Source organism: Myotis lucifugus, unplaced genomic scaffold (genome assembly GCF_000147115.1).
Source record: "Myotis lucifugus unplaced genomic scaffold, Myoluc2.0 scaffold_7, whole genome shotgun sequence".
NCBI lineage: Eukaryota > Metazoa > Chordata > Mammalia > Chiroptera > Vespertilionidae > Myotis > Myotis lucifugus.
In genome coordinates, this window is record NW_005871055.1 from 4,919,248 (window position 1) to 4,934,774 (window position 15,527).

General features: G+C 38.9%; 1 protein-coding gene across 1 annotated transcript in view; it reads left to right on the top strand.

Moving 5' to 3' along the window:
- Positions 1-13,993, top strand: part of LACC1 (laccase domain containing 1) — a 49,533-nt gene extending 35,540 nt beyond the window's left edge. Inside the window, exons 8-9 of the transcript XR_002827459.1 lie at positions 12,820-13,056; positions 13,830-13,993. The gene's annotated coding sequence lies outside the window, so the exon portion shown is untranslated. The remainder of the gene's footprint in view (positions 1-12,819; positions 13,057-13,829) is intronic.
- Positions 13,994-15,527: the final 1,534 nt, after the last annotated feature.

Consider the following 15,527-nt stretch of genomic DNA (forward strand, 5'->3'; position numbering starts at 1 on the left):
TGTGAACTTAGAGACATTTTGGATTCATCTGCACATAGATGGTATTTAAAGCCATAGGAGGAGTGAGATCATCTAGAGCAGTGGTTCTCAACCTGTGGGTCACACCCTTTTGGAGGTAGAATGACCCTTTCACAGGGGTGGCCTAAGACCATCGGAAAACACATATATAATTACATATGTTTTTGTGATTAATCACTATGCTTTAATTATGTTCAATTTGTAACAATGAAAATACATCCTGCATATCTGATATTTACATTACAATTCATAACAGTAGCAAAATTACAGTTATGAAGTAGCAACGAAAATAATTTTATGGTTGGGGGTCACCACATGAGGAACTGTATTAAAGGGTCGCGACATTAGGAAGGTTGAGAACCACTGATCTAGAGAATAAATGCAATTAGCGAAGAGAGGTGTGAAGATTTGACTCTGGGAATTCCAACATTATGTTAGGTAAGGAAGATGAGGAGGGTTCAGGAAAGAAGGTCAGGAGGGAATAGCCACTGAGGTAAAAGGATGGGCAGGAGAGGGTAGTGTTCTGGAAGTCAAATTGAGAAAGTATTTCAAAAGTGGGGACAATCAACTGACAGCAAGAACTGACCGTTGGATTTGTCAATGTAGAAGTTAAAGGTGATCAAGGAGGTAGCAGTTTTATTGCAATGGATCGGGGTCCGCTCGAGATGGAACAAGAACTGGAGGGAGTGGATAGCCCAGTGCTTTGAGGCGCACTACTGCAAAAGGAGCAGAAGATGACAGATGATGACAGCCAGAGAGGGCAGTGGGACCAAGAGAGGCTTTGATTTTTCTAAGATGGGAGAAATCAGAGCATTTTCGTGTGCAGGGAGAAAACTGGTCTTCCAAGAGGGGGTTATTGTGCAGGTAAGAGGCAATATGCACATAGACCACATTCCCCCAGCAAAAAGAGAACTTTCAGCCAAAGACTTAGGCAAAACATTTCAAAAGAACACAGTCAATGGTAAATTCACCATTGAGCAATCATGCATTTCATTTCTGCTCTGTTTTGCTTTCTCGTCATTTCTCATCATTAAGTTACTGTTCATGATATAAATGAAGTTATATTGATAATATTAATGTCATTATAAAGAATTTTAGATACTGATCCTTCGTGAAGTCAGTGAGTTACTTTCAGTTTCTAAACCTAGAACAACTTGAGATTCCTCTCTTCAGGGTATGATAAATAATCTGTCACATTATTATGATTAGAGTCATATTATTAAAACAATAGCAGCTTCCTTTCTGTAGCACTTCTGTTAATGGGGTTTTGATTTTCTAGGGGAAAGCCTCAGAAAAAAAAACAAAAAAGAAATGGGAAAAGTATGACCCTATGAACAGAAAATACAACCTTTCCTGTTTGGGTTTTTCTCTTTATAGTACCTCAGTTATAAGTTCCCAGGCATAAATAGGAGTAAAAACTGATAAGAAATCCAATCTACTTTTTCCTTAAAAAAAAAATGTTTTCCACAGGATAAAAAATTTAGATAAGGCAAATAAGAAACAAGATTTTCAGGACATCAGAGTTGTGGTCAGAAAGAGGAGCACACTCAGTGAGTATAAAGCCTTAATTAAGTCAGATGTGATTGATTCCTGTTATGTAAAACTAGAGATTTTTAGCTCTGGCCCATGTTTCCAGTGGTTAGAGCATCAGCCCGCACACCAAAGGGTCTTGGGTTCAATTCCTGGTCAAGATCATATACCTGGGTTGCAGGTTTGATCCCCAGGCCTGGGCTGGGCAAGCACGGGAAGCAACCAATCAATGCGATGTTTCTCTGTTTCTCTCTTTCTCCCTCTGTCCCTTCCAGTCTCTCTAAAAATCAATGGAAAAGCCGAACCGGTTTGGCTCAGTGGATAGAGCGTTGGCCTGCGGACTCAAGGGTCCCAGGTTCGATTCCGGTCAAGGGCATGTACCTTGGTTGCAATATTAAAGATCATTTATTCCAATCAATTTACAGATAAATAAACTCAGGCCCAAGTGATTACATAACATACAAAGAAGCTGAGGTGATTACTGGCTATGTTGGATGAGTTTTAAAATTAATAAAAAGAAAACTGAAATAGTAATCATAGCAATAATAATTATAACATTATTGAGTGCTTTCATATATCAGGTAATATGCTGACCACTTTACTGGTATAGTCATAACCTCATTTAAAGTTTATAGCATCTCTATGGGATAAGAAGTAAGAGATTACTTTTTTTAAAAATTGAACTTATTAGGGTGATGCTGGAAACCAATTCCAGCATGACAGCAGGGCTGAATCTGGGAATGGCTGAAGGCATTTCCCCAAATCTGAAAAGGGAAGATTGCTTGGCTGCCAGACAGCCCAGGGCATCTTAATTTACATGTTATTGCCTCCTACTGGCCAAACACCTAAACAGCTATAGGCTAATTCCCCCATTCTGACAATGCTTGTGTATACCCTTTGAAGTGTATATCTCTGCCTCGCCTCAGGACAAGTTGTGTTAATAAAAAGCATGGGGTCCTGAGCGGAGGGAACCTTAGACCTTAGACCTTAGACCTTAGATCTTAGTTTCCTTTAAGCTAAGCTCCTCTGACCCCCAAATGCCTTTCAAAATTATGCTTGTCTCTGGACTCCTATTTAATCTACTCACAGCCTTCTCCAGATTGCTGAACCCTTCTTAATGCTGGAACAAGAACCCCGGCAGGGTGACATCTATATATATAAAAGGCTAATATGCAAAGTGTCCCCTTGGAAGTTTGACTGACTGGGAATTTGATCACTCACTATGATGTGCGCTGACCACCAGAGGGTGGCAAGGAATGAAGGAAGGCCTTGCCTGGCAGCTGGCAGCTGGCAGCCGGGGAAGGAAGGGCCTGGCCGGCAGCCAGAAGACCCCGATCGGCTCTGATCGCCAGCCAGGCCTAGGGCCCTACCCGTGCACAAATTTTGTGCACTGGGCCTCTAGTTGTTTAATAAAATTATATAGATTTCAGGTATACAATTCTACAGTACATCATCTGTATATAGTATTGTGTGTTCACCACCCCAAGTTGAGTCTACTTACATCACCATTTATTCCCCCTTTACTCTCTTGTACCTCCCCCCAACCCCAATATCCCCTTTTCCTCTGGCAATCACCATACTGCTGTCCTTGTCCAAGAGTCTTTCGTTTTTATTCTTTGCTTAATCCTTTCATCCATTTCATCCAGCCCCCACCCTCCCCCATGACAACTGTCAGTCTGCTTTCTGTATCCATGAGTCTGTCTCCATTTTTAATCAACTGTTACTTAACTGACTTACAAAGTTCATCACTTATCTCCATTTCCTTCTCTGTGAAAAAAAAGAGACTGATGCCTAGACCATGTTGAATGATTAAGGCTGGTAAATTTCTTTCCACTTATCTAATCTGCAATCTGCAGGCACAATCTACATTGGTATCTGCCTCTATTGAGAACTTGTTAAAAATATAAATTATGAAACCGCACCCAGACTCTCATGGCTAGATATCATGCTCATTGCCTTATCTCCTTCAACTCACATAATGCTCCCATGGGGAGTTCCTTATGCCCTTTGCCTGAGGAAAAATAATTTGTTTCTAGTTTACAGATGTTTCTGCCCAAATGCCAGCACTAGGCATTCAAAGGGACCTAAACAACAATGGAAAATGGAAACCTTCTCATTCAATACAATTTCAAACATAACATTTCATGGTAAACTTTGCCTAAGGAGGAAAATGTCTTGTTTCAGGAAATTGTCCTCAATTTTAATCATATAGCACTGGAAACATCACACAAATAACACATTTACATTAGTAGGTAACCTACTGAGTTCAATTAAACAATTGATTCATTCAATAGTTATAAAGTACTAGAGGCCCGATGCACAACATTCATGCACTGGTTGGGGGGAGGGGTCCTCAGCCCGGCCTGCGCCCTCTTGCAGTCCGGGACCCCTTGGGGGATGTCCGCCTGCCGGCAGTCAGACATCCCTCTCACAGTCCAGGGCTCTCGCAGTCCAGGACCCCTAGCTCCTTATACCGCCTGCCTGCAGCAGAGCCAGGAGAGGCTCCCACCACTGCCGCTGCGCTTGCCAGCCATGAGTTCCGCTTCTGGCTGAGCGGCACTCCCCCTGTGGGAGTGCACTGACCACCAGGGGGCAGCTCCTGCATTGAGTGTCTGCCCTTGGTCAGTGCCCATCATAGCAACAGGTCATTTCCCATTCAGTTAATTTGCATATTAACCTTTTATTATATAGGATAGTCTGCTTTGATAACTAATACTCTAGCATAGTGTATATTCTTTAAGGGAACACCATCTCTATTAATTAGCTATGCCACAATAATTCTGTTGAAACTCAGTGGTATTGAGTAGTAATGTTATCAGAAAGGGGACTTGGCCCTTAGAGATCTGCCTAGGACTGGCCAGTAGTGTGTGGGTTCTTAACTTCATGCAGGAAAAATTTCAGAGCAGGAGTCCAGGTGACTATGCGGGAACATTTTTTTGAAGCTGGGGACAATAAAACAAGAACGGGCTTAGCATAGAAGAAGCAACAGGAGAGCCTAGGCTGGGCTTCCTTAGCTCTCTGGGAAATCAGAGAAAAGTGGGCCTTGGGAACAGGTTCAGAGTTTGCTTGGGACAAGCTGCCACTGCCCATTGCTCCCTTGGTTGCAAGAGTTTAGGAGATGCATGCCTATGGGAGAAGTAGGGAATGGCATGCAGGCTGCTCCTCAGAGGGAGAGCAAGGCTGGGTCCTTTGTCTTGAGGCTTCTTATTTCTTTCTTGTAGGCAGGAATCGTAGGGGAGGTCTCAGAGGAGGGTTTCAGCAGAATATTCGTCAGTTGTCTAGGGTCAAATAAAAAACCGAATAGACCATTGTGTTTTTTGGTCTTGAAAACTAGAAAGAATTGTGGGCAATAACAAGGAATTCTGAGGGCTGGAGTGTATGAGTAATTATGACTTTCAGCTCTGTTAGCCACCACAAAGCTATTACTACAATATTCTACAGCAATATTTCCAATATAAAATGGCTCCTTATATTTGTTCAGAAGACTCTCCACAAGCTAATGTCTGCAGAACCTTAACCATAACCCTGTTATGGCAAATTATAGGTACCATATTATTGTTCCCATGTTTAAAAAGAGAAACTAGAGAGAGAAATAAAAAACAAACAAACATGCATTTCACTTTGGTAAATTAACAAATCACTGGAAGAATCTAAGATAAGCCAGGAGTCTAGCCTGGACAATAAATTTTTAATTCTTTAAACAAAACTTTTGGGGAATGTTAGGGCATAAAACCAAATCTAATCACTAAGGCTTACTTTTGTGTGGCTTGTCAGAGAGAAATTTAATAAGCACATTTAATGCTTAAGCAAGAACCAGCATAATTATGAATATTAAAAGGATTAGGAAGCTTGGTGAATCAGAACAATTTTTCTGTGCTATCATTTTACACTGGAGGATGTTTATTTCTTTCAGTGAGTGTCATGTTTGTTATTTGGGGCCTGGATTTTGGTTAACTTCTGTTATACTTAGTGTAATACTGAATGCCAATATTTTGTTACTTCAATTTTCCCACTTTTTTCTCCCAATTCCCAAGCTTGCCAGCACTACAGGGATTCCTTTTGTGGAGACTTAGTATTAAAATCTGTCTTAGTTTTGTGAGTTTCTTACACAAAGGCCAAGTCAAAGCTGCAGGCGTTGGTCCCCCTCCTTGATGACTGAACATCGCAGCTGAGTTGGGCCTGTTTTTCAGGTCACCTTCACTTTTGAATCTATTAGAAAGTACAGTCAATAGATCTCTGATGGAATCTGGAAATGACAAGAAAAAAAATATACATCGCTCAATGTCAAGTCTAGATACTCAGACATCTTATTTCTCAGTGGGCACACATCCTTAGAGATTTTTAGGAGCTGTTCCCACTTGTGAGTGCTATAGAAATAGAAGCTCAAGTGTCTCTAATTCCTGAAAGGATATTTGTTTACACGAAAGAGAGGTGAGATGTTTTAAAATGACTTGTCTATGAACATATGTGACCAGATCACTCTTATAAGGAACTATATCTATTAGAAATCAATATTTTTTTCTTCTTACTTTCTTTTTGTCTTAATTTTAGAGACTTGTGGATGGAAAAACCTATTGGCCCTCTTACTTTAGGTCAGAAGGTAAGCATTTTCTCATCATGGGATAAATTATTTGGGAAAGGGTATATTAAAGAGGTAGAGCGATTTGAGATGGGAATGTTCAACCTATTTCTATGCCAATAATGGATTTTTACTTTACAGCTATGTTTGAAATTTTCCTCAGCCTGTTTGTAAGGGCTAGAATTTGTCAATTCAAGCATTTCCAGTTTGATATTTCAACATCTGAATTTTACACAGTTGTTTCTAGCTAGAAGGTAATTTGTCTGGTTCTTTTAAAAAAATATTGAAATAGCAAAAAGTTTCCAGGAACATTTCTTTCTTTTTTTTCTTATAAGACTAAAATGCTTCAATAGTCAGTTTCCAAATTAAATTATTATGTCCTTAATTATCCCCATGGTTTGCAGGGTTATGGTTATAAAAATAAAATGTCCTACAGAAAACTTGTACTACCATCTTTCTTTTTAAAAATTCCTGCCAGTTTCCCCTCCCATACAGATTGAAATATATGTGCACCCCTTTTCTTTAAGGCAGACTATTCCATTTCTTTCAGGTTGTTAATTCAATAATTATATCCTCTAGTATAGGTATGACTCAGCTAAACTTATTATAATGACTTGTTTCTTTTATCTCTTTATTTGGGGGATGGACTGGTAGTGCATTTCTTCCCTTTGAAGGGACCTTATTATTCTTAGGGTGAAGGTTCTTAATATATTTAGGTATCTCTAAGCTATAACTTAATTGTTTTATGGTGGTCGGATTACCCCCCCCCACCCCCCTTTGGATCAATAGCTATTCTGTGCCTTTCTCTTTTTCCACTTTTTTCTACTTATGCTTCAGATGGTATTACTCTTCTATTTTAAGGAAAATTGCTCTTCTATCTTATAGAAAATATTTTTCAGGTGTGATTCAGGCTTCTTTTGTCCTGTATTAGGCACAGCAGATATGATTATTTGATGAAGTATATATAAATGAAAACTAGAAGTTGAGGTGGAAGAGCTGATTTTTCAAAGTGCCATAGAATGCCAGTATCAGGGCCAGAACCCAATTGCTCCTCTCTGATTACAGATCCTAGATTTGTTTATTGGCTCTGTTGTCCTTCTCCATTGACCAGTCTCTGAGGGAGAACAGTGGCTGAGAAACAACAATAACTAGTTTAGATATTCTAGGACAGATCTGGCTCTGGGAACTCTATCTCTTTCTGCAAAGTACCCTTTGAAAGTCCATTGGCATTCTGAAGGAAAGGCATTAGAATTCTTCATCACTTATCTATTAGTTAGTCAATCAATATGTATCTACTATGCCAGTTATGGTGGGTATATAGAGGTAAATGCAAATAAACCTTTCATTTTTGAGAAAAACTTTTCTAAGAACTTTTTTATATCCCTTTCTAATCCTCACAACCATCATTCAAGAGAAGAATTGTTCTCTCCATTTTACAGATGTGTAAACTGAGACTCAGAGATATAAAATGACTTGCCCAAAGTTACACAATCAGTAAATAGCTGAATTGATATTTTTAACTCAGGTCTGTGTGGCTCCAAACATTCTCTTTCTGTTATGGCATATACTGTCCATTAATTCCTCCTTCCATGAGCAGGACTTGTCTCTGCCTGTAAAAGATTTACATGTACACAAAATATCACATATTAGATTATTGCATTCATATGAAATGTCCAGAATAGGCAAATCTATACAAATAGAAAGTAAATTAATGTTTTTCTAGTGCTAGAGATAAGGGGGTGGGAATGATTGCTAGTGGGCATAGGATTTCTTTTTGGGGTGACAAATGTTCTAAAATTGTGGTGATGGCTGCATGCCAGGACTGACTGGCAGAACCTGAGCAACAGATGAATGGATTATTCTGACACATGTTTCTGTGAAAGAGAGGGCTAAGGGACTGCTTGCCTACAGGAACCAAACAGAGTCATTTGCCTGCCTCCTTAGGCTTTTATTGTAACAATAGCTTGAACTACAGTGGGGCCTTGACTTACGAATTTAATTCATTCTGAGACCAAGCTCGTTAAGGAGCTCGTCAAATTACTCTGTCAACTCAATGCAAAAAATCGGCCGAGAGACAGCTGGTATCTCAAAAAACTCGTTAGTCGGGGCACTCGTAAGTCAAGGCCCCACTGTACTAGTAAAATTAACTATTAGATACTATCAGCAGGGTAAGTATCCTTGAGAAAGCACAAGCTTCTACAAGGTAGGGTCTAAAGTCTAAACATAAAGATTGTAGTAAAATACCCAGGGACTGAGACTTGTTTGGAAAAGTCAAAGCAGGGGCTGTTGCCTTTGACAAGGTCCCCTGAGGGGCCCCCGACCTTTCAGAGAATCCTCCTTACAAACTTTCCAACCAAGTCCCATGCTTCCCCACAACTGCACAACTCTGTAACTATACTAAAGTTTTTAAATTGCACACTTTAAATGAGTGAATTGCATGCTATGTGAATTAGCCTCAATAAAGCTGGTGTGTGTGTGTGTGTGTGTGTGTGTGTGTGTGTGTGTGTGTTTTGTTGGTTGGTTGTTTTTTAAATAAGATTAACAGTGTAGTAAGGAAGACAGATCTATAAATGGCTAACTTTATACCAGACAACATGAAAACAGATATGAACAATGCACCCTGGAAATTGAGGGAAAGGTAGAGTTTTTAATTTCAAGGGACTGGACGATGCCTTTATAAAATAGGGGGAATTAGAGCTGACTCTTAGAGCCAACTTAGAATATTGGCATGCAGAAGAGAAGACTCTGAGAAGAGAATGGACGCATGAGCAAAATACAGGTAAATGGTGTCCCAAAATTCACGCAAGAAGTAATTTTGATAGAAAACACAGGTTTATAATTAAAAATTGTAAACTTTTTATTGATTCATAAAGTATACAGTATAAGGTTATGTATGGAATAGCATATCGGGTAAATGACCTTCACGGCTTTGCTGGCACATATGCACTCTTTTGTTGAAATTTTCCATGACCATTTTGCATAAATGTGGCTGAATGGATTAGAAAACTGTGGTACATATACACAATGGAATACTATGCTGCTGTAAAAAAGAAGGAATTCTTACCATTTGCAACAGCATGGATGGAATTGGAGAGCATTATGCTTGGCTACAGGAACCAAATAGAGTGAAATAAGCCAGTCAGTGAAAGAAAAATACCACATGATCTCACTCATTTATAATATTATAATATTTATAATATTTATAATAAAGACCATTATAAACTGATGAACAAAAATAGATACAGAGGCAGAGCAGCATTAAACAAATTGTCAAACTACAGCAGGAAGGCTGGGGAGGGTTGGGAGGGCGGGTAAGAAATCAACCAAAGGACTTGTATGCATGCATATAAGCATAACCAATGAACACAAGACACTGGGGGGTATGGGAGGCTGGGGGAAGGTCAAGGGGCAAAAAAAAAAAGGAGACAAATGTACTACTCTTTGTAATATTTTAAGCAATAAAAAAAGTTAAAAAAATAAAAAATAAAATTCTTTCACTTTAATTCTATCTGCTTTTTTATATTTAAAGTAAGATTCTTATAGATAGTTGTGTTTCAAATCTTAGTTGATCTGACAATCTCTGCTTTTTATCTGGTGTGGTTAGAACAATTACATTTAATATAATTAGTAATATTATTGTGTTTGATTCTATGATTTTTCTATTTACTTGTTATTGAGATCATATTAAATTACAAATTTTAGAAAGCTGACAAACATAAAAAAATTTCAGATATAAATAAGATGTTTTTAATTACATAGCTGCTTAAATATATTTTGATTGCATATCCTTTTAATCTTTGTTTGATTCTTTATATGACAATTTCTTTTGTAATAGTTTCTATAAAAATAATAGTAAGATAATACTATCTGTCTTCTATTATGATTAATACAAATTGTTTCCATTATTGATAATGTTTAAAACAGGTTTTTTTTCAGTTTTATAACTCATCCTAGGAATGATCATATATATTTTAAGGATTGTTGTCAAATTTGGGAAAATCCCAATCAAGTTTCTTTTATATATGACTTGTTATTGGAGGAATTTTCCATAGATTAGCTTCTGGCTCCAATTATTTCATGTCTTATTTCTTTGCTACCTATGCATTTCTAGTGCCAAGTGCAATGTTGATATCACTACATGTCCTCTGGCCACATATTCTCTCACAATTTTTGTGACAATTGGTATGGTAAGTAGTAGAAACATTCAGGAAGCCATTCTCATATTAGGACAGCTAGGAGTAACTTAAGTATACTTGGAAATGAATATAAACCACATAAATATATTTCACTAAATCCAAACTAAATAAATTCCCAACTCAACAGCCCCTTAGAAGAATCTCAAAAACCTAAATTAAAGGCTTAGTGACAATTCTGGGTCAGTAGGAAAGATCATGGATTTCCTCTGTTCTTGAGTGTTTTGCTCTAGACTTTGCTCCCTTCTCATCCTCCACATTCTCTCTAGAATCTCTCCTGTTCCCATCGACTCAACTGCCACCCATATGTTAATAATTTTCAAGTATAAATCTCTAGCCCAGTCCTTCTTCTGAGCTTCAGACATGTACAGTATATTCAACTGTTCAGTAATATTCCTACCTCAAGAACCTCTTGTCTTCCTTTTCAACCTCCCTTTACTGCCTGAATTGAACAGAGCAAAATCCTGAGAGGTTCTAGGGCACCTCCTGGACACCCAGCTGGTATTAGAGACTTGCTCATTGTCATAAGGAAAAACTTCCACATGTCTGTTTGGTGACCAGAAGTGTCAGAAGTGAGGTGTTTGGTATGAGTAGTACAGGAGACATGTAAGAAGGAGTTTTTTTTCCTTCATAGTAAGAGGAAAACTGAGTGTTTGAATAAATAAACTGTAGTACATTTAAACAATAGAATATTATTCAGCACTACAAAGAAATGATGTGTCAAGCCATGAAAAGACATGGAAAAACCTTAAATGCATATTACTAAGTGAAAGAACACAATCTGAAAATGATACATACTGTATAATTCCAACTATATGACATTCTGGAAAAGGTAAAACTATGGAGACCATAAAATGCTCAGCGGTTGCCTGGGTCAGGAAATGAATAGGCATGGCATAGGGCTTTTTAGGTCAAAGAAAATACTCTGTATGATGTTTTAATGGTGGATACATGTCATTATACATTTATTCAAATACATAGACTATACAACACCAAGAATTAATCCTAAGGTAAACTATGAACTTTGGGTGATTGTGATGTGTCAATATAGTTCATCCCTGGTAAAAATGTACTATGCTGGTGCATGATGTTGATAATGGAATACACTATACACGTGTGGGGGGCAGACGACATATGGAAAAATCTCTCTACCTTCTTCTCAATTTTGTTGTAAACCTAAAACTGTTCTAAAATAAAGTCTTAAAAAATAAAATATTGGCTTCTTTACTATACCCTGAAAATAGATTGACCACACAAACATAACACTACTCAGATGGTTCCAGTGTAGCCAGAGGGGCACAGGGTCCTCTCAGATTTCAGGTTTAGACTTATTATAGAAATACTTGACACAGCCCCCTTCCTGCTTTCCGTTGTTCGCCATTTTTCTCAACAGTATCCCATCCCTGAGAGCCAACTTCTAACAGTATAATAATAAAGGAACAATGTTTTATGTATCCTAAGATTCCTAGGATTTGTGCTTGAATTATTGACCCAATTAGATTGTGAACTATGTCTTAACTTTTTATGTAATCTCTGCAACTTTTATATCTGTCTTTAGCAAGGATTCCATAAATGCTTGTTAAGCTGAAATGAATTTAACTAGCAGGCAAAACAGACCCAACTAATCTACTCTAAAATGTAGCAGTAATCTACCAGAAGAATTAAAAAACAACAACCATGAACATAGAACCTCAGAATACTAGGGCATACACAAAAGCAGCCCCTGTAGTTTGGCAAATTGGCAGTACTGGCAAGTTGGGAAGGTAGCTATGCCAATTACAGGGTGAGAAGGTGAATAGTACTGCTGAGAATTAGGAGCAACAACATAGGCTGGGCCCCTCTGTCCTGACTTAGTCTCTAGTGGTCCTCAGGGGAATCTGACAGGCAAAGTCCCCTGGTGATCCAGGACATATTGCAAACCCAGGGAGTTCAGTCCATCGTTACTGTTGGCCAAGAACCATACACAGTATGAGTTAGAAAATACCAGAATTCACAAAACAAAAATGCTTTTGTCTTTTTTGTAGGCATCTAAAAGCGGAATCATCTGCCAATGGGAAAGAAAAGAAGCAACCAGATTCCTCCAGAGGAGGGGAGAGGCTTGATTCCTCTTATTTTTTTTTCTTACACATTTTTCTATCGCTAGCGAAAGTATGCTCATTGGTCCCTTGGTATCACACAGTCCTGGGAGGCTCTGTCCATCTGTAAATCATCCACCTGCTCCCAGGCTTATGGCATTTGGAGGTCCCCTAAGGGGCAACATCCTGCTTGAAGCTGAAATAATTGCTTATTTTTATGGAGGCAGAGAGAGGCCTGAGGGAGGGAATAATGGAAATAGAGACTAAGGGCAGCAGGGAAAGGGGAGAGTGATTGGGGTGGGGAGGGGAGAGTTTGCACTTGGAGGCAAATTGACCAGTTTGCAAAGTAACCTTTTCCTAAAAAATTCAATTGAAAGCATTCACAAGTCTGCACATCCAACCCTTGTTGCCTGGTCTTTTGCAGTAGCAGAAATCAGAGATGATGACAAGGCTCTGTGAATTCTGGGTGGAAGAAAGATCTTCATTCATGTGCTGTGCCCCATGGGATGTTCTGCCTTCCAGCTGACAGCATCATCTGTTTCAAAAAAACCCCACAACAAACCAAAAAAGCCTTTGTGTTTTCAATCAAGACTGAAGCTGAGAAATTTTCCTGATGGGGTGAAAGTTGTAACGTGAATGGCCTGTCAGATTTGCATTCTTTGTACGTGAGACATAAAGTCACTATCAACAAATTGAAATACCTGGGATATGCTATCTCTCTTAGTCTTTCATTCATATACTTACCCCTACTCTTCATGTACATGCACACATACACACACCCCACTCATTACTTTTGAATTAGGTCTTTTTTTTATAGTTATAGGTGGAAATCCTTTCTTTCTTTCTCTCTCTCCCCACCTCCCTCCCTCCTTCTCTTCATCTCTCTCCAATATTTCCTAAATAAATAACTAATTTTCCTTCCTTCCCCACAAGTTTTGTGGTTTTAAATTCAGGGCCACTCTAATAGTACACAGATTTTTTTTTTTTTTTTACCATTAAGTAAATTTGAAGGGGAAAAAAAAGTGCCACCAGTTCTAAAGGAAATGCCAAAAGGTCATTCTAAACTTTTTTTTTGAATAGGGATTAATTTTGGAAATAGTGAAATAAGTGATGGTTTCCCACAATGGCTAATTTGAAGGACACAGAGGCACCTGGAAGTATAGAATCTGGTGTGTTTCACAAAAACAAAACAGCCTCCTTATTTTACCATTATAGCTTGTGTTATATGTTTCTTCCTAATGTAGAGATGTTGCCAAGGCAATACCTTGGCAATCTTCTACATGGCTGCTTTTCACATCAATCCACACAGGTTTCATGGACATTAATCTTTATAACACAGCTATGCAGTCCAAAGCGGACATTTTTAGTCTGTGTTTCATGGAAAGGAAAGAACATTAGAAGGCAAGCTTTTGTGGTCTCCTTTCTCTTTTCCAGGACATGATGTCCATGTCCAGACCATGGATTTTGAAGTGGCCTTCGAACTTTACCTCAGGACGGTGGAGAAAAAAAAATCAGGAGACCTAAATGGAATATATGCAACAAACCAGGTCAGGGGCTGATGGTCAGAGATGGAAATTCTGCTACTGAGACAAGGTGGAAGCCAGGAGGCAGAAACCGGAAAGGAACCAGAGCCAAAAGTCACAGCTAGCAAAGCTCAGGGCCAATGCCCACGACAGGAACCAGAGGAGCAATTAACCAGGAGCAAGAATGTCCAGAGTCAGCATTCAGAAACTGCCCTCAGGACAGTTTTTCCTCACCCGGGATGGGGCAGCTCCTTTGGAAAGCACTCACCACATTTGGGCTTTGGAAGTGCAATTAATCTTGGAGTCATTAGTCTTACACTGTGAGGAGACAGAAGAGAGACAAACTCTTCGCTCCCTAGATGACTCTGGAGCCATAAAGCTCACTGAGTTAGTATCACTGAGGCAGGGCCTTGACTGGGGTGGGCGAGTGAGGTGCCTCGGTGCCCACATAAGGAGGCATTCACTCAGGGTCAGACAGAGGCAGGTCGCTGAGGCTCTGGGATGGGACGGCTGAGCCCCACTGAAACTGATATCTGATGGGCTGTTTCCCTTTGACATTAGGCCACAAGTCCACTCTGAATCAGTCTGTGGAGTTCATGGTGTTTCTTGAATTAAAATACATGATTAACATTTGCTGTTCCCTGGCATTTAATGATGGATAAAAATAAACTCTTAAATTAATGCAACAGAAATTTTTTATTTCCACCATGGTAATGGCATTTTCCCCCCTTATCCTTTTGCTGACCAAGTTCTAAATACCTTTCAAGAATACATTTGTTTCAAAAAGAGCAGAGAGGAAGTTACTGAGAGACCCCAGTAAATGCTGAATGAGTAAATAATGAATTAGAACTGAGGACAGGGAGAATAGGACTCACATAAATTCTATGAAAGCATCCCAGTTCCTTTATTTTAGTTTCATCAGGTGATTGAAGTTACAAGCTTGTTTTATTTTATAGACTTTTTAAAACACCCTTTTACAGAAGGTATAAGAGGAAGTCGTATTAAGTGCCCACAAGCTTTTCCCTGAAACTTATTTAAATTACTTTAGTTGACTCTGATTCCCAATCAAGTACGATGTGAAAGAAAGAACAACAGAAATGATATAAAACTTTATCCAACCATTTAAAAAGAACTTGTTAGTTAATTTCAATTGGGGTTGAGTATGAAGAGATTCCCCAAATCCATATTGTAAATCTAAACAGAGTTTTCTTTAAATAAAATATGTTTTTATTGATTTTAGAGAGAGAGAGGAAGAGAGAGAGAGAGAGAGAGAGAGAGAGAGAGAGAGAGACATCAATGATGAGAGAGAACATTGATCTGCTGCTTCCTGCATGCCCCCTACTGGGGATTGAGCCCACAACCCATTCATGTGCCCTGACTGGGAATCCCACCTGCGATTTCTTGGTGCATAGGACGACCACTCAACCAACTGAGCCATACTGGCTGGACTAAATAGGAGTTTCTTTAATTTTCCATTCAGGAAGACATTTTTCTTTCCTTCCTTTTTCCCACTAAGCTCCCCAGATTGGGCTGTATCCTTGCTGCTTCAGAGGCTGTCATCTGCTACCAGGATATACTGTTGTTGACAATGTGCTTCAGTAATTTATAA